Source organism: Artemia sp. Qi Xiang Cuo, chromosome 16 (genome assembly GCF_049724085.1).
Source record: "Artemia sp. Qi Xiang Cuo chromosome 16, ASM4972408v1, whole genome shotgun sequence".
NCBI classification, from domain to species: domain Eukaryota; kingdom Metazoa; phylum Arthropoda; class Branchiopoda; order Anostraca; family Artemiidae; genus Artemia; species Artemia sp. Qi Xiang Cuo.
In genome coordinates, this window is record NC_142809.1 from 43,867,586 (window position 1) to 43,889,719 (window position 22,134).

Consider the following 22,134-nt stretch of genomic DNA (forward strand, 5'->3'; position numbering starts at 1 on the left):
CCCTTCGGCTACTTCACAATCTGTTTTCCTAAAATTATTCCATCCATTTTCTACACTGTCAAATTTTTGACTCTCCAGTTTAGTATTCAACTGTTCTTGGAATGTTTCTTTTCAAATTCTTATCCTGGAGTCTACGAGTATCATAGCTTTCTGGGAGGTAGTTTCCCTTCTTAAATTTCAGCTTTAAATTAACCCTAGATACTACTAAATAGTGCTCTTTACTTTTAACATCAATAACAGCACTGTGATATACCCTAGTATCTTGTATCGATCCTGCCAGTCCTTGGTTTACAATAACATAATCAGTAAGGTTAGCCGTTTTACCTTCACGTGAATCTCATGTTAACTTACAAGCTATTTTATGGCCAAATACTGTATTGGTTGTAACTAGAAGATTTTACCCAAAAATTTACACCAGTCTCTAATCATTACTGTATTCTTTTCCTACACCAAATTTACCTAGGCTAGGATGCCCTATATTCATGGTCCTACCAATATTGGGCATTAATACCCCCTAATAAAAAAAAAACATATTCCTACCTGGGATCCTGTCTATTTGTTCCTGTAGCTGTAAATAAAGTTCCTTTGAGTCACTGTATAGAGAAATTGACCAGGGATTGGATTTATGCCCAGTAAAAGGTTATTATCATCAAAAAATTTGGACCCCCTCCCGCCCAGAATCTATTTCGTTCTCAAAATATCGTAACGAAAAAAATTGAAAATAATTTAGCCTAAAAGTGCACTGCTTATTGGGACCGAGTCTCTTCCCTAAGACTAATTTTGACTGATTTCCCACGCTCCGTACCCTATCTGGGAGATAGCTTGTTGCTTCTGAATCGTTTACATGTTTGGTGCGTGCTTAATTAGGGCCCAGAAATTGGAAGAAATTGAAAATTGAAATGAAATGTATTGAAATGTAATGAAAAAATTGAAATGAAATGAAATGAAATGTATTTTAGAAACGACGAAAACAAAATTAGACTGAATTTCTTTATCTCGTAAGATTTAAACTACCCAAAAATTACAACTGTTTTTATCTATTTCTATTGCTTTAATTGTAAATATAACTATCAGTTATGCAAACAATATGTTTGTATATTTCTAACACCGATTGTCTACTAATAACCATATATGACGTAATAAGTGACGACGTAATATCTAACACTGATTGTCTAAGCCGTATTACAGATTACCGATTGACTATCACCTTCATTAAACTATCACCTTTATATAAACTATTGTTTTATCCCGTATAACCTAGCCTAAGCTGTACTTGGTTAGAATAGACTGAGTTTGGACATCAGGCACTCGAAAATACACAGGTACGTGCTGAGAGTGGGGGAGGGGTAAAAATTAAGTACCCATCATTCAAATATTTTAAAAGCCCATTTCAAAATCCTAGTTATTTTAGTTGAAAAAAAAAATCCTAGAGAGTTATATACAGGACGGGGTGATAGAAAAAAGAGTGAGGAGTTTCTAAGGCCTTTCAGACAATATCGACTTACCATGTCTCATTAGGATAAATAACGAAAGAACAAGCAATACAGAAGCCTCTATATCTTATATTTTTTAGATTTAGAACAGACAAATATATATTTAGAATCAGGGATGTAATTTGCTATGAGACAGGGGGGTCAACTGCCCCCTCCAGGTTCGAGTTTACCCTCCAGCTGAAATGTAGCTTCTGCAAAAAGAATCTTGTCAAAATTAAGATAAGCCTGCATAATTCAAACATCCAGAGAAACAGGTCAGTTTTCTTTAGTATATTTTTGCCTTTATGGTACTATATGGCTCATTTTTCACTTTATTTTGGAAAATTGGCTCCAAATTTGCCACCCTCCCCCAGGACTTTGACAAAATTACGTTACTGTTTAAAAGCTTATTTGGGTATGTGGGAAATTAGCCCTAACAACAAAAGCAGGCTTGTAATTCGTAAATGATGGTAATCGTCACTTAAATCAAGGTGTCCTGGTGAGCCAGAGGGGCCCCACCAGTGGCGGATCCAGAGGGGGTCGAGGGGGCGCCCCCCTAACGTAGTCTAAAGTAGTGTAATTTACCTAATTAAAGCAAGTTTGAGTTAATTAAACTTGCTCCTAACGCAAGTTTATCGGATAAACCTATTTTGCGCCCCCCCCCCCCTAAAAAATCCTGGATCCGCCCCTGGGCCCCACCCTAGTTAGTGATGCCAGAAGAAGTGATGTCATATATGCTTTTTAGCACAAACAACTCAATGTCCGAGCACTAGGGACCGAGAGGGCCAAAAACAGGAATAAAGTGCCTTTTTTGGTCCAATTTATTAATGTTTGCCAAAGTGCTTCTTGGACAACCTAGGGGATAGATAAAATTTCCCCTTCCTTCATCTGTGGCCTTAATTTAATATTAACAATAACAAAAAAAAACTTACATAGTTGGACTATAAGTCCAGGTATTATTTACTGTTGTTGTTTCCACAAAGCTCAAACAGTACTGGGTTCTAAGTTAGTATAATGGCTTGGGTTTGCTGGTATGGAATGCGGATGGATTAACTGATCCGCTAAGCAAACTTTGCCTGCTTTAGATCAAACAAAGGGTATATAATCTTTTCTAGAATGGCTCTCCAGTTAAAATGTTGTGAATAATTAAATTATGTATTCTTAATTTTAACTTATATTATTATATTCGAATATTAATACATATTGAACAGCTTAGTTATTAAAGATGAGTGCTTGAAGAAATAACCCTCCTCATATGCAGTATAAATCTGCTCGTTTCAACTTCAACGTTGCTCGTTATTCTCATTTGAAAGACTTGTTATTTTTTATTTGTTTTATTTTCTGATCCTTTATAACATCATATTCGGTGTAACACAAATGTGAGTGGCGCTCCCCTCTCAAAGACCTTTGCTATTGCGCTAAAGTTTAACTTCAGCATAACAGTGTTTCGAAAATAAAAATAGCTGAAATTATTCCTGGTAAATTCCCCCTCCCCTTTCTGCTTTTATGGAGGTACTTTTTACTTCGTACTGAAAATATTTGTGGAATGAAAGGGGAAACATTATCCCCTTAGCCGCCATTTTAAAAGCTCATTCCAAACATGTCATTCCAAATGAGAGGATGTTAGAGGCCAAATCTCCTCTCCACAATAGTCGAAGGACATCTAAGAAAAACTCAGAAAATTTGGCCCTTAAAATTAACTTTATGAGGGTTTGCCACCCAGCCCCAATAACTTGTGTGCAGTAATACGATACTGTACAACTGTTAGTGAAACTGTAATTATACGCTATTTAAAAACCCGTTATTTTATATATACTGTATAAGGGACGATGTTGGTATCAAGTGGCAGTATACCCATTTAAACCAAGAGGATATTCAAATTGCTTTTCGAAATTTCTATACCAATTAGCAGTGGCCCGTGTTTACCCCCCCCCCCCAACCCTGCGAAAATGCCCCCCTCCCTGGAAAAAACTTAAAATACCCCATCTCGCCGAAAATATCCTCCGTGGAAAATGTCCCCGCAGAAAATACCCCCCGTGGAAAATGCCTCCCGTGGAAAATACCTGTATAAAACTCGACAACAAACCGGTTTCTTCATTAAATTCTTTCAGCTTAGAGTGAAACCAGATAAAGACAAGTGACAGAATAGATTGGAAATATATAATTTGGGCTATATATTTGCACATAAGGGGGGGGGGAAAAGTATTTGGACAGTTTGAAGTTAGAAAACAATTCTTACTTAATAATATACAGATTAATTGTATCTAACAAATATTGCATGCAGACCCAATATACCTTACCTCCCCCCCTCCTTTAATGGGCAAATATATAGCCCAGATTCGTTTCTAAAGTAACGAAGATACCGGTGTGTTCTCGAGTTTTACATACCGTAGACTTGAGTGAGTGGCGTACAATACACAAGTACCGGAATTTTTCATGGAGAGAGAGCCTGATTTCTCGGTATTATTTAAAAATGATCAGGAATTAAGTGAAAAAAAAACAAGTTTTTTTTTTCAAATAAAAGTAAGGAGCAACATTAAAACTTAAAACGAGCAGAAATTATTACGTATATGAAAGAAGTTGCCTCTCCACAAGACCTTGCTCTTTACACTAAAGTTTGGCTTTTTGTCCTAATTCTTTAAGAACGATTTCTGAAACACAATGACCGTTTAGTGTAACTATCACTAATATAGGTATTTTAACTATCATATAATATAGGTATTATATTAATATAATATAACTAATATAGGTATTTTCCTCGGGGGGGGGGGGGGATTTCCCGGAGGGTAAACGCCTAGAACCACCAATTGGCTGTCTCTGAATTTTCACTCGATAGAACTTAGGCCCTTTCCGGGCAAAATTTTTTTTGCGCATCAACTGACGGAAATTGGCACTTTAATGTGGTAAGATGTGAAACCTGTTTGCTATTTACACATAGGCCTACCTTGCCGTTAATTGTAAATCGACTGGTCATTTGAAAAGTTTTAACTTGGCTGCATTTCGGCTCTGTTCGGGCCGAAAGTCTTCATTTGCGGTGCAAAATTATAGAAATCGACATTAAGCCCTATCCCGATATTATATGACCTCTGCTTCGGTATAATCACCCTCTGGAGGGGGGGTGGGCAAAACGCAAATAAACACACATCCCGTATAAAATTTCTAAGGGAAATTCAAAATTCGTGTTTTTACACGTAGGAACTTGAAACCCACGCAATAGGGCTCTTGGACATGATGAATATGATGCTGCAATTTTCATAAAGACCTCCCACTTTTCTTAGATTGAACGGATTTTCTCAGGCTCACATCTTTTTAAAGCCAATTTTAGATTTATTTAGTTTTATACATGTGGACTCGCCATAAAATGTATATATTCTTTTGGTATGTTCTTCTTTATTAAAATTCCATTTTTTAGAGTTTCGTTTGCTGTAACCACATGCCGTTTTTACCTACAGTACGTTATCACCACAGTTTATATAATTAGCAGTATGATCATTCTCTATCTCAGCCATTATAAAAACCCGGACCGGGGTGCGAGTGCTCCCGAGAACGTTTTTGCAGATATAAACATAAGCGAAGTCAGATCTGTTCACGGGTAGACAAGTCAGATTTCTCTTGGACGCGAAACTTGGCTTCAACGTTGGAACACTAATTTTGAAGAAACTAATTTTAAATTAATTTATTCCAATACATACATGAAAACCGGTAGTTAGTAGTGTAATGTTATTATTAGAGGTTTTTAGGAATTAAAAATAGATTTCGAAGTCTCAAGTTGGTTTCAAAGGCATTTTGAGAAAGTTTCTGCCAAAATACGTGTTCCAGGGTAATCGGACCGCTGATGGCAGATCAAATGAGAGGAGCTGTTTGTACGCAGTATATATATATACTGCGCAGTATATATATATATATATATATATATATATATATATATATATATATATATATATATATATATATATATATATATATATATATATATACTACGAAAACTTGACGAAAAATAAATTTTTATTTTAAAGAAAAGTAAAGGCCATGTTAAACTTAAGATCAAGCCTACAATAATTCAAAATCAAAACGACCAGAAATTATTATTAAAGAATAAAAAAGTAAAGGAGAATAATTGGTATGAAGGTAACACTGCATATAAATTTATATGAATGTATATATAGTGGGCTGTAATAATGCAAAAGGTAAATATAACATTGGTTTAAGAATGAAAAGAAAGACAAGGAATAAATTTACGACGATAATCAAGTAAAAATAAGTTTTATTTGAACAATGCCATAAAGCGATGACATTTGATTATGATGTTTGGTGCTTCGCATTGATATTTCAGTTTTAAAAGTTTTATCAATTTTTTTCTCAAAGGGAAATTACGTGGTGGGCATGAATGTAGACTTGCAGCTAAATTAAATATAGTCACTACCACTTTTCACATCTGTTTATTGATATTGGTTTGATTTTTATTGTCTGTATTACTGAGGAGCTCATTAAGGAGATAATCAAACACAAATTTTAAAATTTTTTACCCCTTTGTTCAAAAAAAGAGATAATCAAATATTTAAACTACTAAAACTAAAATAATTACTTGCTAGTTTATTTTCCTTGATAGGTACGTCTCTCGATTTCCCGATTCTTAAATTTTACTTCGTAATATGCACTAATGAAAGATCTTAAGCCGAACCGGACAGCCATGACAAAAAACCAACAAAGAGAAAAATCTCTAAAAAAAAACAAACAAACGAGACTGTGGCCAGTGGAGAGAAAAGAAAAACAACAGAAACAAAACAACGCTGTTATTTAGCCTGTATACAAACAAGGCGTCTTCAGCACGAAAGACACATAAAAAAAAACAAAACAAGATAAAACTAAAAACCAATAAAACCACCACCAAAAAAAAACAAAAAACAACAAAAATGTACAATCGGCGCAAACTGATCCACGTAGGGAAAAGATGCTAATATAGAGTTACTTCAGTGAGGACACCAGAGTAACTGAGGAAAAATAAAAAAACTGTAAATTACTTTAATTATTCAGTTGCGAAATAATCCTTTTGTTAGCTATTACTGAAGCAAATCGTTTTGGTCTAACAGGTAAAATAGTCCCCTGGTGATTATTTAAAATCTTTACTCCCTTATTGACAATTGATTCACTCTTTAGAAGGTTATCATAAATTGGGTCAATATTTAAATTACCCGTGTCCCTATTTATGGACAGGTTAGCAAACATATGTTTTTTAATTTCTATGGCTTCCCCGGCCCATTGGGTGTACCCCTTATCATTAGAAATAGCCAAGACTTCATCAAATTTTACAAAATGATCTGGTTGAAGCCAAATATGCTCTGCTAAAGCTGAAACGAAAGTTTCTGGAGGCTTGCTTAATTGTATGATTTTTTCTATTGAATTACGGTGTTCAATAAACCTTTCAACAAATTGTTGGTGAGTCCTACCAATATAGAACTTCCCACAAGAAGACGGAATTTTATACACCCCACTTACTAAATTTCCCCGAGTTAAATCCTTACCAGAACTAAAAAAAACTACTCATTGGCCTCAGCGATTGGAAACATGTATCAATATTAAACTTACGTAAAACCCGTGAAAGTTTCTCCCCCAAACCAGGTACATATGGTAATGACATGAAGCTTTTTCATTCAACTAAATCTAAAGATTGATAAACCTCAATAACACTACTATTCTGTTTGGCCCGTCTATTTTCAATTATTTTATCAATGAACTTAATTGGATAACTATTACAAAATAAAATATCCCTCAAGTATAACAATTCCGAATCCAGAAATTCCTGGGAACAGATTTTAAAGGCTCTATCCACTAGTGAAATTACAACCCCCTTTTCACCGACATAGGGTGGCAAGAATGAAAATTTAAATACCTATCATTGTGCGTAGGTTTTCTGTAAATCGAGAAAAGTAAATGGAGATCCCTTTTAATTAATAAAATATCCAGAAAAGGTAATTTATTATTATCCTTAAATTCAACTGTAAATTTAATATTATTATCAAAACTATTTAAATGCTTACAAAGAAGGTCTGAGGAGTCCAACCCATGTTTCCAAACGCATACCACATCATCCATGAACCTACCCCAGAAGCAAGGGGGGATTCTAAAACTGTTTATAGCGGAGGTTTCAATGGCATCTATGAATAGATTTGCCAATAAAGGAGAAAGAGAAGCCCCCATAGGTAACCCAAAAATTTGTCTATAAAACTCCCCTCGAAAACCAAAATAAAAAGAAAATTCATTTACCAGAAAAATTAGTTTCATAATGACATCAATATCCAAACTGGCTAACGTCACATCCTGTATTAAATCAAAGTGTTTTTCTAATTTACTTTTTAAAATATCCTCGCACCTTTTTAAATCACAATTTGAATACATGGACACAACATAGAAATCTTATAAACTGTTCAAGGGGGAAGTCCTCGCAGCCAGTTTCCCAATTCAGGTCTTTGCACTCAAGCCATATTCGATTGATTATTGACACTTGCAAACCACTTGGCTGGCTCACCAAGTTTTTTTCTGCTTTCGCAATTACGAATAATGCACTTGGTAACCATTTCTCAGTGATTGACGAAAACAGACTAATCCGCTAATGCAGAAATAAGTGGGAGGAGCTTTTTGTTCGCACCGAGAACGAAGACCAGAAATGATCTGCGATAAGCTTACTGTCTATAAACTGTGGTTATCACTGACTGTTTGAAAAAAAAACAGTCCCTCCAGTAAAATAGTAGAGATGACCCTAAAGGTCCGATCGCTCACCCCTGCTGCCATCTACAACTTTTTTACATAGTTTAATGAGGACAGGGTCAATGACTTCTTTCTCCATGACCTCTTTCTCCAGGTGTGTTTTTGGCACGCCCTCAGCGAATGTCAATGTTATTGTTAGTGTTTCCGAGGCAAAATGCAAAGGTCAATGTTGTTTTGAACAGAGTCATTAGAGAGACCACGTAGTTAATGGGGTCAATGTTAGTGTTGTAATTCGAGCCAAATGTCAAGGTCAATGTTGTTGTTGTTTTGAACAGAGTCATTAGAGAGAATACCTGGTTTTTCGAGCCAGATGTTCTTGTTATTAGAAGCAACGTTAATGACATTTCCTTCCTGTTCGAGCCAGATGTTATGACCCGGAAATAGTATTTGTTATTGTTATTCGAGACAGATGTTATGAGGTTCCGAGAAACAGTTAATGACACCTCTTTCCTGTTCGAGGCAGATGTTATGATCCGTAAATAGTATTTGTTATTGTTTCCGAGCCAAATGTTGTTGTCGTTCGAAGCAAAGTTAATGACACTTCCTTCCAGTTCGAGGCAGATGTTATGATCCGGAAATAGTATTTGTTATTGTTTCCGAGCCAAATGTTACGAGTTCCCAGGAAACAGTTAGATCCCACTTCTTAGCCAATCAGCGACTCGGTTACATCCCCCTTCTCAGCCAATCAGAGGGCTTGCTTACATCTCCTTCTAAGACAATCAGGGGGGGGGACGGAGATATTAGAAAAAGAGGATTGCAGGTTGGGTTAGTTTAGATTTTTAGTTTATTATTTTATTACCTATTTAGTTTAGATTTTTAGTTTATTTTAAGTTTTTTTTTATTACCTTTATATTAGTTTAGTTTCAGTTTGGTTTAGTTTATGTTTTTAGTTTAGTTTTATTTTAATGTTTAATTTTATTTGATTTTTATTTTAGATTTTTAGTTTATTTTAATTTTATTTATTTTAGTTTTATATTAGTGTTTAGTTTAGAGTTTTTATTTAGCTAGAGTTTTACTAAAGAGTTTTAGTTTGAGTTTTAGTTCGTTTAGTTTAGTTTTAGTTTAGTTAAGAGTTTGGTGTTTTACCCTAGAGTTTTTGTTAGAGTTCTAGTTTAGTTTAGTTTTAGTTTAGTTTAGATTTTAATTAGTTTAGTAGTTTTGATTTTTAGTTAGTTTAGTAGTTTAGTTTTTTAGTTTAGTATTAGTTAGTTTAGTTTTAGTTAAGAGTTTGGTGTTTTACCTTAGAGTTTTTGTTGAAGTTCTAGTTCAGTTTAGTTTTAGTTTAATGTTTAATTTTATTTTAGAGTTTTAGTTTAGATTTTAGTTTATTTTAAGTTTATTTATTTTAGTTTTAGATTAGTGTTTAGTTTAGAGTTTTTGTTTAGCTAGAGTTTTACTAAAGAGTTTTAGTTAGAGTTTTAATTTATCTAAGATTTTAGAGTTTTAGATTAAAGTCATAGTTTAATGTTTAGTTTTAGTTTAGATTTTAGTTTATTTTAAGTTTATTTATTACCTTTATTTTTAGTTTAGTTTAGTTAGCTACGAGCTTAGAATTTTAGTTAGAGTCAAAGCTTAGAGTTTTAGTTTAGCTAGAGTTTTAGTTAGAGTTCTAGTTTAGTTTAGTTTTAGTTTAGTTTAGATTTTAGTTAGTTTAGTAGTTTTGATTTTTAGTTAGTTTAGTAGTTTAGTTTTAGTTTAGTTTAGATTTTCAGTTTAATTTATTTTAGTTTTATATTAGTGTTTAGTTTTAGTTTAGAATTTTATTTAGTTTAAAATTTTATATCTTAGTTAGTTTAGTAGTTTAGATTTTTAGTTTATTTTAAGTTTATTTATTCCCTTCATTTCTAGTTTAGTCTTAGCTAGTTTAGTTTTAGTTTAGAGTTTTTGTTTAGCTAGAGTTTTTGACAGAGTTCTAGTTTAGATTTTTAGTTCCTTTAGTTTAGTTTTAGTTTAGTTTAGATGTTTAGTTAGTTTAGTAGTTTAGAGTTTAGAGTTTAGTTTTAGTTAGTTAGACAGTTTAAATTTTTAGTTAGTTTAGTAGTTTAGTTTTAGTTTAGTTTAGATTTTTAGTTTATTTTAAGTTTTTTTTTATTACCTTTATTTTAGTTTAGTTTCAGTTTGGTTTAGTTTAGGTTTTTAGTTTAGTTTTAGTTTAATGTTTAATTTTATTTAGAGTTTTAGTTTAGATTTTTAGTTTATTTTAATTTTATTTATTTTAGTTTTAGATTAGTGTTTATTTTAGAGTTTTTATTTAGCTAGAGTTTTAATAAAGAGTTTTAGTTTGAGTTTTAGTTCGTTTAGTTTAGTTTTAGTTTAGTTAAGATTTTGGTGTTTTAACCTAGAGTTTTTGTTAGAGTTCTAGTTTAGTTTAGTTTTAGTTTAGTTTAGATTTTAATTAGTTTAGTAGTTTTGATTTTTAGTTAGTTTAGTAGTTTAGTTTTTTAGTTTAGTATTAGTTAGTTTAGTTTTAGTTAAGAGTTTGGTGTTTTACCTTAGAGTTTTTGTTGAAGTTCTAGTTCAGTTTAGTTTTAGTTTAATGTTTAATTTTATTTTAGAGTTTTAGTTTAGATTTTAGTTTATTTTAAGTTTATTTATTTTAGTTTTAGATTAGTGTTTAGTTTAGAGTTTTTGTTTAGCTAGAGTTTTACTAAAGAGTTTTAGTTAGAGTTTTAATTTAGCTAAGAGTTTAGAGTTTTAGCTTAAAGTCATAGTTTAATGTTTAGTTTTAGTTTAGATTTTAGTTTATTTTAAGTTTATTTATTACCTTTATTTTTAGTTTAGTTTAGTTAGCTACGAGCTTAGAGTTTTAGTTAGAGTCATAGCTTAGAGTTTTAGTTTAGCTAGAGTTTTAGTTAGAGTTCTAGTTTAGTTTAGTTTAGTTTAGATTTTAGTTAGTTTAGTAGTTTTGATTTTTAGTTAGTTTTAGTAAAGTTTAGTTTTAGTTTAGTTTAGATTTTCAGTTTAATTTATTTTAGTTTTAGATTAGTGTTTAGTTTTAGTTTAGAATTTTAGTTAGTTTAAAAGTTTAGATCTTAGTTAGTTTAGTAGTTTAGATTTTTAGTTTATTTTAAGTTTATTTAGTACCTTTATTTCTAGTTTACTCTTAGCTAGTTTAGTTTTAGTTTAGAGTTTTTGTTTAGCTAGATTTTTCGTCAGAGTTCTAGTTTAGATTTTTAGTTCCTTTAGTTTAGTTTTAGTTTAGTTTAGATGTTTAGTTATTTTAGTAGTTTAGAGTTTAGAGTTTAGTTTTAGTTAGTTAGACAGTTTAAATTTTTAGTTAGTTTAGTAGTTTAGTTTTAGTTTAGTTTAGATTTTTAGTTTAGTTCTAGTTTAGTTTTATTTAGTTAGACAGTTTAAATTTTTAGTTAGTTTATTAGTTTATTTTTAGTTTAGTTTATATTTTTAGTTTAGTTCTAGTTTAGTTTTAGTTTAGTGTTATAATTTATATTTTTAGTTAGAGTTTGAATTTAGCATTTTAGTTTATTTTTAGTTTAGTTTTATTTTAATGTTTAGTAGTTTATATTTTTAGTTTATTTATAGTTTATTTTTAGTTAGTTATACAGTTTAAATTTTTAGTTATTTTATTAGTTTATTTTTATTTTATTTTATATTTCTATTTTAGTTATAGTTTAGTTTTAGTTTAGTTTTATAATTTATATTTTTAGTTAGAGTTTTAATTTAGCAGTTTAGTTTAGTTTTAGTTTATTTTTAGTTTAATTTTTATTAGTTTAGAATTTTATTTATATTTTAATTTTAATTTATTTCTAGTTTATTCTTAGCTAGTTTAGTTTTAGTTTAGAGTTTTTGTTTAGCTAGAGTTTTTGTCAGAGTTTTAGTTTAGATTTTTAGTTCGTTTAGTTTAGTTTAGTTTAGATGTTTAGTTAGTTTAGTAGTTTAGAGTTTAGTTTTAGTTAGTTAGACAGTTTAAATTTTAGTTAGTTTAGTAGTTTAGTTTTTAGTTTAGTATTAGTTAGTTTAGTTTTAGTTTATAATTTTAGTTTAGCTAGAGTTTTAGTTAGATATATAGTTTTAGATTTTTAGTTCGTTTAGTTTAGTTCTAGTTTAGTTTTAGTTTAGTGTTCAGTTTTAGTTTAGAATTTTAGTTAGTTTAAAAGTTTAGAGTTTAGTTTTAGTTTAGTAGTTAAGTTTAGTTTTAGTTTACTGTTTAGTTTTATTTTAGAGTTTTAGTTAGATTCTCAGTTTAATTTAGTTTAGTTTTAGATTAATGTTTATTTTTAGTGTAGAATTTTTTGTTTAGTTTAATGTTTAGTTTTAGTTTAGATTTTTTTTTTTTAAGTTTATTTATTACCTTTATTTTTAGTTTAGTTTAGTTAGCTACGAGCTTAGAGTTTTAGTTATAGTTTTAATTTATCAGTTTAGTTTATTAGTTTAGATTTTTAGTTAGATTTTCAGTTTAATTTATTTCTAGTTTAGTCTTAGCTAGTTTAGTTTTAGTTTAGAGTTTTTGTTTAGCTAGAGTTTTTGTTAGAGTTCTAGTTTATTTTAGTTTTAGTTTAGAGTTTTAGTTTAGCTAGAGTTTTTGTTAGAGTTCTAGTTTAGATTTTTAGTTCGTTTATTTTAGTTTTAGTTTAGTTTAGATGTTTAGTTAGTTTAGTAGTTTAGAGTTTAGTTTTAGTTAGTTAGACAGTTTAAATTTTTATTTAGTTTAGTAGTTTAGTTTTAGTTTAGTTTAGATTTTTAGTTTAGTTCTAGTTTCGTTTTAGTTTAGTGTTATAATTTATATTTTTAGTTAGAGTTTTAATTTAGCAGTTTAGTTTAGTTTTAGTTTAGTTTTAGTTTAATTTTCAGTAGTTTATATTTTTATTTAGATTTTAAGTTTAATTTATTTATAGTTTAGTCTTATCTAGTTTAGTTTTAGTTTAGAGTTTTTGTTTAGCTAGAGTTTTTGTTAGAGTTTTAGTTTAGATTTTTAGTTCGTTTAGTTTAGTTTTAGTTTTAGTTTAGATTTTAGTTAGTTTAGTAGTTTAGAGTTTAGAGTTTAGTTTTAGTTAGTTAGACAGTGTAGATTTTTAGTTAGTTTAGTAGTTTAGTTTTTTAGTTTAGTATTAGTTAGTTTAGTTTTAGTTTAGAATTTTAGTTTAGCTAGAGTTTTAGTTAGAGTTATAGTTTAGATTTTTAGTTCGTTTAGTTTAGTTCTAGTTTAGTTTTAGTTTAGTGTTCAGTTTTAGTTTAGAATTTTAGCTAGTTTAAAAGTTTAGAGTTTAGTTTTAGTTTAGTAGTTAAGTTTAGTTTTAGTTCATGTTTAGTTTTATTTTAGAGTTTTAGTTAGATTCTCAGTTTAATTTATTTTATTTTTAGATTAATGTTTATTTTTAGTGTAGAATTTTTTGTTAGTTTATTAGTTTATATATTAGTTAGTTTAGTAGTTGGATTTTAGTTAGTTTAGTTTTAGTTTAGAGTTTTAGTTTAACTAGAGTTTTTGTTAGAGTTTTAGCTTAGAGTTTTAGTTAGATTTATAGTTTAGATTTTTAGTTTATTAGTTTTAGTTTAGTTTTAGTTTAGTTTTAGTTTTCTTTTAGATTTTTAGTTTAGTTTTAGTTTAGTTTTAGATTAGAGTTTTAGTTTAGCTACAGTTTAGCTAAGAGTTTTAGTTAGAGTTTTAATGTAGTAGCTTAGTTTAGTTTTAGTTTAGTTTTAGATTAGTGTTTAGATTAGTGTTTAGTTTTAGTTTATAGTCTAAAAGCATTGTTTTTCCCGACATTAGGGTCCACATTAGAAACGATCTGAAGGGTGTTTTAAATTGATACATAGCTAGTTGATAATAGTTGGACTATGACTAACTGTAAATCATATGTGCCCAATGAATAAGTAGTAATTTTCCTCGTCTATTCAAGAACTAACATAAACACATATAACTCTAACTAAAACTAAACACTAATCTAAAACTAAACTAAACTAACTAAACACTCTAAACTAAAACTTAACACTAATTTAAAACTTTGTTTAGAGTTTTACTTAGTTTAGTCTAAACTACTAAACTATAACTCTAACTAAAACTAAACACTAATCTAAAACTAAACTAAACTAACTAAAACTCTAAACTAAAGACTTAGTCACTAATTGTAAAACTAAACTAAAATTAACACTAAAACTGAACTAAGCTGCTAAATTAAAACTCTAACTAAAACTCATATGTAAAATGAAAACTCTTAAATAAAAAAACAAAAAGTACACCTAAAACTCAAACTAAAAATCTGAAAACTACTAAACTAAAACTACAACTATCATTAAACACTATAATATAAAATAACATTCTAATCTCTAAACTACGAAACTATAACTCTCAGACTTACAAACTAAACACTAATCTAAAACTAAACTAAACTAACTAAAACTCTAAACTAAAACTAAACACTAATCTAAAACTAAACTAAAACCAAACTAAGCTACTAAATTAAAACTCTAACTAAAACTCTTTAGCAAACTGTAGCTAAACTAGAACTCTAATCTAAAACTAAACTCAAACTAAACTAAAAATCTAACTAAAAATCTAAAAGAAAACTAAAAATAAACTAAAACTAAACTAAAATAATAAACTAAAAATCTAGACTAAACTAAACCAAAACTAACTAAAAATCTAAACTATAAATCTAACTAAAACTCTTAACTACTAAACTAAGTAAAACTCTAAACAAAAACTGAACTACTAAACTAACTAAAAATCTAAACTACTGAACTAACTAAATCTAAACTAATAAACTAACTAAAATCTAAACTACTAAACTAACTAAAAATTCTACACTAAAAATAACTAAAATCTAAACTACTAAACTAACTGAAAATCTGGCTAAAACTCTAAAATAAAACTAAACGTTAAACTAAAACTAAACTTAACTACTTAACTAAAACTAAACTGCTAAATTAAAACTCTAACTAAAAATATAAATTATAACACTAAACTAAAACTAAACTATAACTAAACTAAAAATCTAAACTAAACTAAAACTAAACTAAACTACTAAACAAACTAAAAATTTAAACTGTCTAACTAACTAAAACTAAACTCTAAACTCTAAACTACTAAACTAACTAAAAATCTAAACTAAACTAAAACTAAACTAAACGAACTAAAAATCTAAACTAAAACTCTAACAAAAACTCTAGCTAAACTAAAACTAAACTAACTAATACTAAACTAAAAAACTAAACTACTAAATTAACTAAAATATAAACTACTAAACTAAAAATCTAAACTAACTATGATCTAAACTTTTAAACTAACTAAAATTCTAAACTGAAACTAAACACTAATCTAAAAGTAAAATAAATTAAACTGAAAATCTAACTAAAAATCTAAAAGAAAACTAAACATTAAACTAAAACTAAACTAAAAAACTAAACTACTAAACTAACTAAAATCTAAACTTTTAAACTAACTAAAATTCTAAACTAAAACTGAACACTAACTTAAAACAAAACTAAATTAAACTGAAAATCTAGCTAAAGCTCTAAAATAAAACTAAACGTTAAACTATAACTAAACTTAACTACTAAACTAAGTAAAACTCTAAACAAAAACTAAACTACTAAACTAACTAAAACTCTAAACTACTAAACTAACTAAATATAAACTACTAAAATAACTAAAATCTAAACTACTAAACTAACTAAAAATTCTACACTAAAACTAACTAAAATCTAAACTACTAAACTAAATTAAAATCTAACTAAAACTCTAAAATAAAACTAAACGTTAAACTAAAACTAAACTTAACTACTAAACTAAAACTAAACTAAACTGCTAAATTAAAACTCTAACTAAAAATATAAATTATAACACTAAACTAAAACTAAACTAGAACTAAACTAAAAATCTAAACTTTTAAACTAACTAAAATTCTAAACTAAAAAACTAAACTACTAAACTAACTAAAATCTAAACTTTTAAACTAACTAAAATTCTAAACTAAAACTGAACACTAACCTAAAACAAAACTAAATTAAACTGAAATCTAGCTAAAGCTCTAAAATAAAACTAAACGTTAAACTAAAACTAAACTTAACTACTAAACTAAAATTAAACTCTAGCTAAAAACTTTAAACTAAAACTGAACTAAAACTAAACGAAATATAAATTATAACACTAAACTAAAACTAGAACTAAACTAAAAATCTAAACTAAACTAAAACTAAACTACTACACTAACTAAAATCTAAACTGTCTAACTAACTAAATCTAAACTCTAAACTCCAAACTACTAAACTAACTAAAAATCTAAACTATAACTCTAACTAAAACTAAACTCTAAACTACTAAACTAACTAAAATCTAAACTCTAACTAAAACTCTAATCTAAAACTAAACTAACTAAAACTAAACTAACTAAAATCTAACTAATAAACTAACTAAAATCTAAACTACTAAACTAACAAAAAATTCTACACTAAAACTAACTAAAATCTAAACTACTAAATTAAACTGAGAATCTAACTAAAACTCTAAAATAAAACTAAACGTAAACTAAAACTAAACTTAACTAAAATTCTAAACTAAAAATAAACTCTAAACTTTTAAACTAACTAAAATCCTAAACTAAAACTGAAAACTTAACTCAAACTAAACTAGAACTAAACTAAACTAAATAAAAATATAAACTATAACTCTAAATAAACATCTATCTAAAATAAAATTATAAACTGAAACTAAACTAACTAATACTAAACTAACAAACTAGACTCCTTAACTAACTAAATCTAAACTAATAAACTAACTAAAATCTAAACTACTAAACTAACTAAAAATTCTACACTAAAACTAACTAAAATCTAAACTACTAAACTAAATTAAAATCTATATAAAAATATAAAATAAAAATAAACTTTAAAATAAAAATAAAAACTAATATAAAACTAAAATAAATTAAACTTAAAATCTAAATAAAAATATAAAATAAAACTAAACATTAAACTAAAACTAAACTAAAACTAAACTAAAATGCTAAATTAAAACTCTAACTAAAAATATAATTTATAACACTAAACTAAAACTAAACTAGAACTAAACTAAAAATCTAAACTAAACTAAAACTAAACTAAACTACTAAACTAACTAAAAATTTAAACTGTCTAACTAACTAAAACTAAACTCTAAACTACTAAACTAACTAAAAATCTAAACTAAACTAAAACTAAACTAAACGAACTAAAAATCTAAACTAAAACTCAAACAAAAACTCTAGCTAAACTAAAACTCTAAACTAAAACTAAACTAACTAATACTAAACTAAAAAACTAAAGTACTAAACTAACTAAAATCTATACTATTAAACTAAAAATCTAAACTAACTAAGATCTAAACTTTTAAACTAACTAAAATTCTAAACTAAAACTAAACACTAATCTAAAACTAAAATAAATTAAACTGAAAATCTAACTAAAAATCTAAAAGAAAACTAAAAATTAAACTAAAACTAAACTAAAACTAAACTAAACTGCTAAATTAAAACTCTAACTAAAAATATAAATTATAACACTAAACTAAAACTAAACTAGAACTAAACTAAAAATCTAAACTAAACTAAAACTAAACTAAACTACTAAACTAACTAAAAATTTAAACTATCTAACTAGCTAAAACTAAACTCTAAACTCTAAACTACTAAACTAACTAAAAATCTAAACTAAACTAAAACTAAACTAAACGAACTAAAAATCTAAACTAAAACTCTAACAAAAACTCTAGCTAAACTAAAACTCTAAACTAAAACTAAACTAAATAATACTAAACTAAAAAACTAAACTACTAAACTAACTAAAATCTAAACTACTAAACTAAAAATCTAAACTAACTAAGATCTAAACTTTTAAACTAACTAAAATTCTAAACTAAAACTAAACACTAATCTAAAACTAAAATAAATTAAACTGAAAATCTAAACTAAAAATCTAAAAGAAAACTAAACATTAAACTAAAACTAAACTAAAATCTAAACTACTAAACTAAAAATCTAAACTAACTAAGATCTAAACTTTTAAACTAACTAAAATTATAAACTAAAACTAAACACTAATCTAAAACTAAAAAAAATTAAACTGAAAATCTAACTAAAAATCTAAAAGAAAACTAAACATTAAACTAAAAATAAACTAAAAATCTAAACTAATAAACTAGCTAAAATCTAAAATTTTAAACTAACTAAAATTCTAAACTAAAACTGAACACTAACCTAAAACAAAACTAAATTAAACTGAAGATCTAGCTAAAACTCTAAAATAAAAGTAAATGTTAAACTAAAACTAAACTTAACTACTAAACTAAAACGCTAAATAAAACTCATTAGTAAAACTCTAGCTAAACAAAAACTCTAAACTAAAACTAAACTAGATAAGACTAAACTAGAAATAAAGGTAATAAATAAACTTAAAATAAACTAAAAATCTAAACTACTAAACTAACTAAGATCTAAACTTTTAAACTAACTAAAATTCTAAACTAAAACTAAACACTAATCTAAAAGTAAAATAAATTAAACTGAAAATCTAAACTAGAACATTAAAATAAAACTAAACATTAAACTAAAACTAAACTAAAAATCAAAACTACTAAACTAACTAAACTAAAATAAAGGTAATAAATAAACTTAAAATAAACTAAAAATCTAAACTAAATAGGTAATAAAATAATAAACTAAAAATCTAAACTAACCCAACCTGCAATCCTCTTTTTCTAATATTTCCGCCCCCTGATTGACTTAGAAGGAGATGTAAGCAAGCCCTCTGATTGGCTGAGAAGGAAACACGTGATCTAACTGATACCTTGGAAACTCATAACATTTGGCTTGAACAACAATAACAAATACTGTTTCCCGGAAACTCATAACATCTGCATCGAACAACAATAAGAAGGGAGTGACAAAGTTCCTGTTTTTCCATTCTCACTAACAAAATCCATAAAAACAGAAATAAATGTGAGAAAGTTCCTGTTTTTTCAAATTCTCACTGACAAAATCCATAAAAACAGACATAAATGTGAGAAAGTTCCTGTTTTTTCAAATTCTCACTGACAAAAACCATAAAAGCAGACATAAATGTGACAAAGTTCCTGTTTTTTCAAATTCTCACTGTCAACACACATAACCATCCATAAAAACATCAAATAAATTGACCAACACACATAACCATCCATGAAAACAGACATAAATGTGACAAAGTTCCTGTTTTTTCATTCTCACTGACAAAAACCATAAAACATCAAATAAATCGACCAACACACATAACCATCCATAAACTATGTAAAAAAGTTATAGGTGGCAGCACGGGTTTGTGACACGAGTCAATAAGGCCCTTCTACTTGCATTAAACATTCGAATAATCTTACGGTGTCTATACCAACGAGTCAAATACAAAAGATATTTACAATAACTGAAATACAAAGCTCTAATATCCTGCATATCATTACTATTAAAAAATGGGCACAAATCTGATAGAAAAAGAATGGAATGGTGACAATATGTAGAACAGAGTTTAGCCAATGCCTTGCGAGAATGTTGGCCACGATTTGGAACAATTTTAGCATAACCTGCTTTAAGCTTATTCTTAATATCTGCAAGTGCACTAGCACGGATAGCTGAAATAGAAGAGCAGAAACTAATCCCGAGCCAACGCAACGCAGGAGCCAGCTTAACTGAAAAAGAACTACAACACAAATCACTACTTGGGTTTTTAGCATTGAAAACTAAATATTCACATTTTTCAGCATTTAGCACGAGGCCAATTTTTTCCAAAAGCTTAGAAACAAACTGGGTAGACTTAGCTAGGGTGAATTTTGAAGGGCTAATAAGTAATAAATCATCTGCATAAGCAATATAAGATAAATAAGTTAGACCCGTAAAACATGACGGAAAAATACAAGAAAGCACAGGGTATAAACAAGCATTAAAAAGGTATGATGACAGAACCCCTCCCTGCCTAAGTACAGACTGAATAGGAATATTACCAAAAAAGATCTCTCCTGACCGAAGTTGAACATATGAATTTGCATACCATAAACGAAGGACACATATATTAGATGAATTCACTCCTAGCTGGGTAAGAGAATACCATAGTTGGCTGTGACAAACCGAATCAAAAGCTTTTGAAATATCTAACGCACATAAATGAACTTCAGATCCATCTTTTTGTGCTTGAATTAAAAAAGAAGCAAGAATTCGATGCGCATGTTGGCATCCAATATTTGGTTTAAACCCAAATTGATTGGACACATAATCAACATTTGGAAGAATTTCAGGAAGCAGGACATATTCAAAAACTTTGCTCAGCGAACAAGCAACCGTAATAGGTCTAAATGATGCGCAATTAGTCGGATCTTTCCCACGTTTAAGAATCGAAGTGACACTCCCGCACAAAAAAGAATCAGGGACCAAAGACGTACATAGACAAATTTGAAATAATAACTGCAAATGATAAATCAATTCTTTCGAATCAATATGAAGGTTAAAAACACTAATACCATCAATATCACATGATTTAGATTTTAAATTCTTAACACAACGAATCACACGGTCAGCAGAAACGGGAGGTACATGGCCTTGGTAAATTTTCGCAGGTAATACATAAGAACAGAGGTTAACAAATTGAGAGTGAACCGCATAATTCATAACATTAAAAATCTTATTATAATGATTAATCCAAGAGGCATTAGGGAAGTAGAGATGACCCTAAAGGTCCGATCGCTCACCCCTGCTGCCACCTACAACTTTTTTTAACACCAAATATGGGCATAGAGTCCTTAGGGAGAACACATGGTTAATGGGGTCAATGACCTCTTTTTTCCAAGGTCGATGTTGTTGTTGTTGAATTGTACATGCTCTGTATTATTAATGTTGTTCTAATTAGTCAATAATAATTGATCGAAATCAAAAATAATCTCCTTCTTGTCCGCTTAGGTTTGGTCAGGGGCTAACAATCCGAGATGATTCGAGAGTCTGAGGTTAAATTGAACTAATCAAAAAATAAAAACAATTCAGAAAAAGAGAATTAGTTGAAATATGTAGCTTATCAGAACACATTTGAACTTAGATGATGATTTTCACGAGTCATCTCTTCAACATATGACATTCTCTTGTCAAGGAACACTTGAAAGTATAATGAGGACTGATTTTCCCCCATTGGACTATTGTAAGAAAATTTTAAGATGTGATTCATATGCTTATAGTCAATTTATTGATATATTAATTGAAACAAATCAGAATCATATCGTGGATATACTTTTGAAAACATTGCCAATGGATTCAATGTCGATGGTTACTCCTTTAAAATAGGTAACGTAACAGAGCTACTCCTCTCCCCCATGTCCACTCCTTGAATCTACGGAGCGAGGAATATCAGTATCGTTTTAGCTGTGAGAGAGTTGACATCGGAAACCGAAAAATGTTCTATATATGTCCATTGTGCATGTACACTCTTGGCAGTTGGAATCATTGTGATCAGTGGGAGAATACTTACCCCGCTATGATTGGAAAGAATCCCAAACGTGATTTTAGTTTATTTCTACGAGATTGGTATCGTCGTGGATTTAAATTATTCTGGGAAGAGACAACTGGTCTACGATTCAACTGTTGGGGTGACAAGACAATCCGGTTTCTACGTCATCGTTATGATGAAACTGCATATTATGACTATAAACCAAGTGATTTTTATTTGTCAGTTACCGAATGTGAGTCACCATTTGAAAATACTGTATGTGATATTGCCTCAAATAGACTGATTGAAACTCATGAATTTCATAATATGAATGCAAATAGTATAATTGACTATACAAAGAGATATGACAAGAGTGAAGTTACATTGTACTGTAGAAAATGTGTACCCTGACTTTGCAGTCAATCAAGATCAATATACAGTGAATCCAAATGATTTACCAGCATTAGTGGTTCAC

The 22,134-nt window shown here is 28.7% G+C and overlaps 2 protein-coding genes across 8 annotated transcripts in view; one reads left to right on the forward strand and one right to left on the reverse strand.

Moving 5' to 3' along the window:
* Window positions 1-22,134, forward strand: part of LOC148942941 (DNA-binding protein SMUBP-2-like) — a 194,623-nt gene that overhangs the window by 136,518 nt on the left and 35,971 nt on the right. The window lies entirely within an intron of this gene.
* The window catches only part of LOC148942943 (alkaline phosphatase-like), a 103,709-nt gene that overhangs the window by 63,756 nt on the left and 17,819 nt on the right, over window positions 1-22,134 (reverse strand). The window contains exon 1 of one of the 4 annotated variants that reach the window (XM_089102620.1): window positions 7,737-7,867. The exons of 1 other annotated variant lie outside the window; for it this stretch is intronic. The gene's annotated coding sequence lies outside the window, so the exon portion shown is untranslated. Of the gene's footprint in view, window positions 1-540; window positions 560-2,404; window positions 2,450-7,736; window positions 7,868-22,134 lie in introns of those variants that run through there. 2 more of the 4 variants (XM_089102618.1, XM_089102621.1) reach the window with 2 other exon arrangements.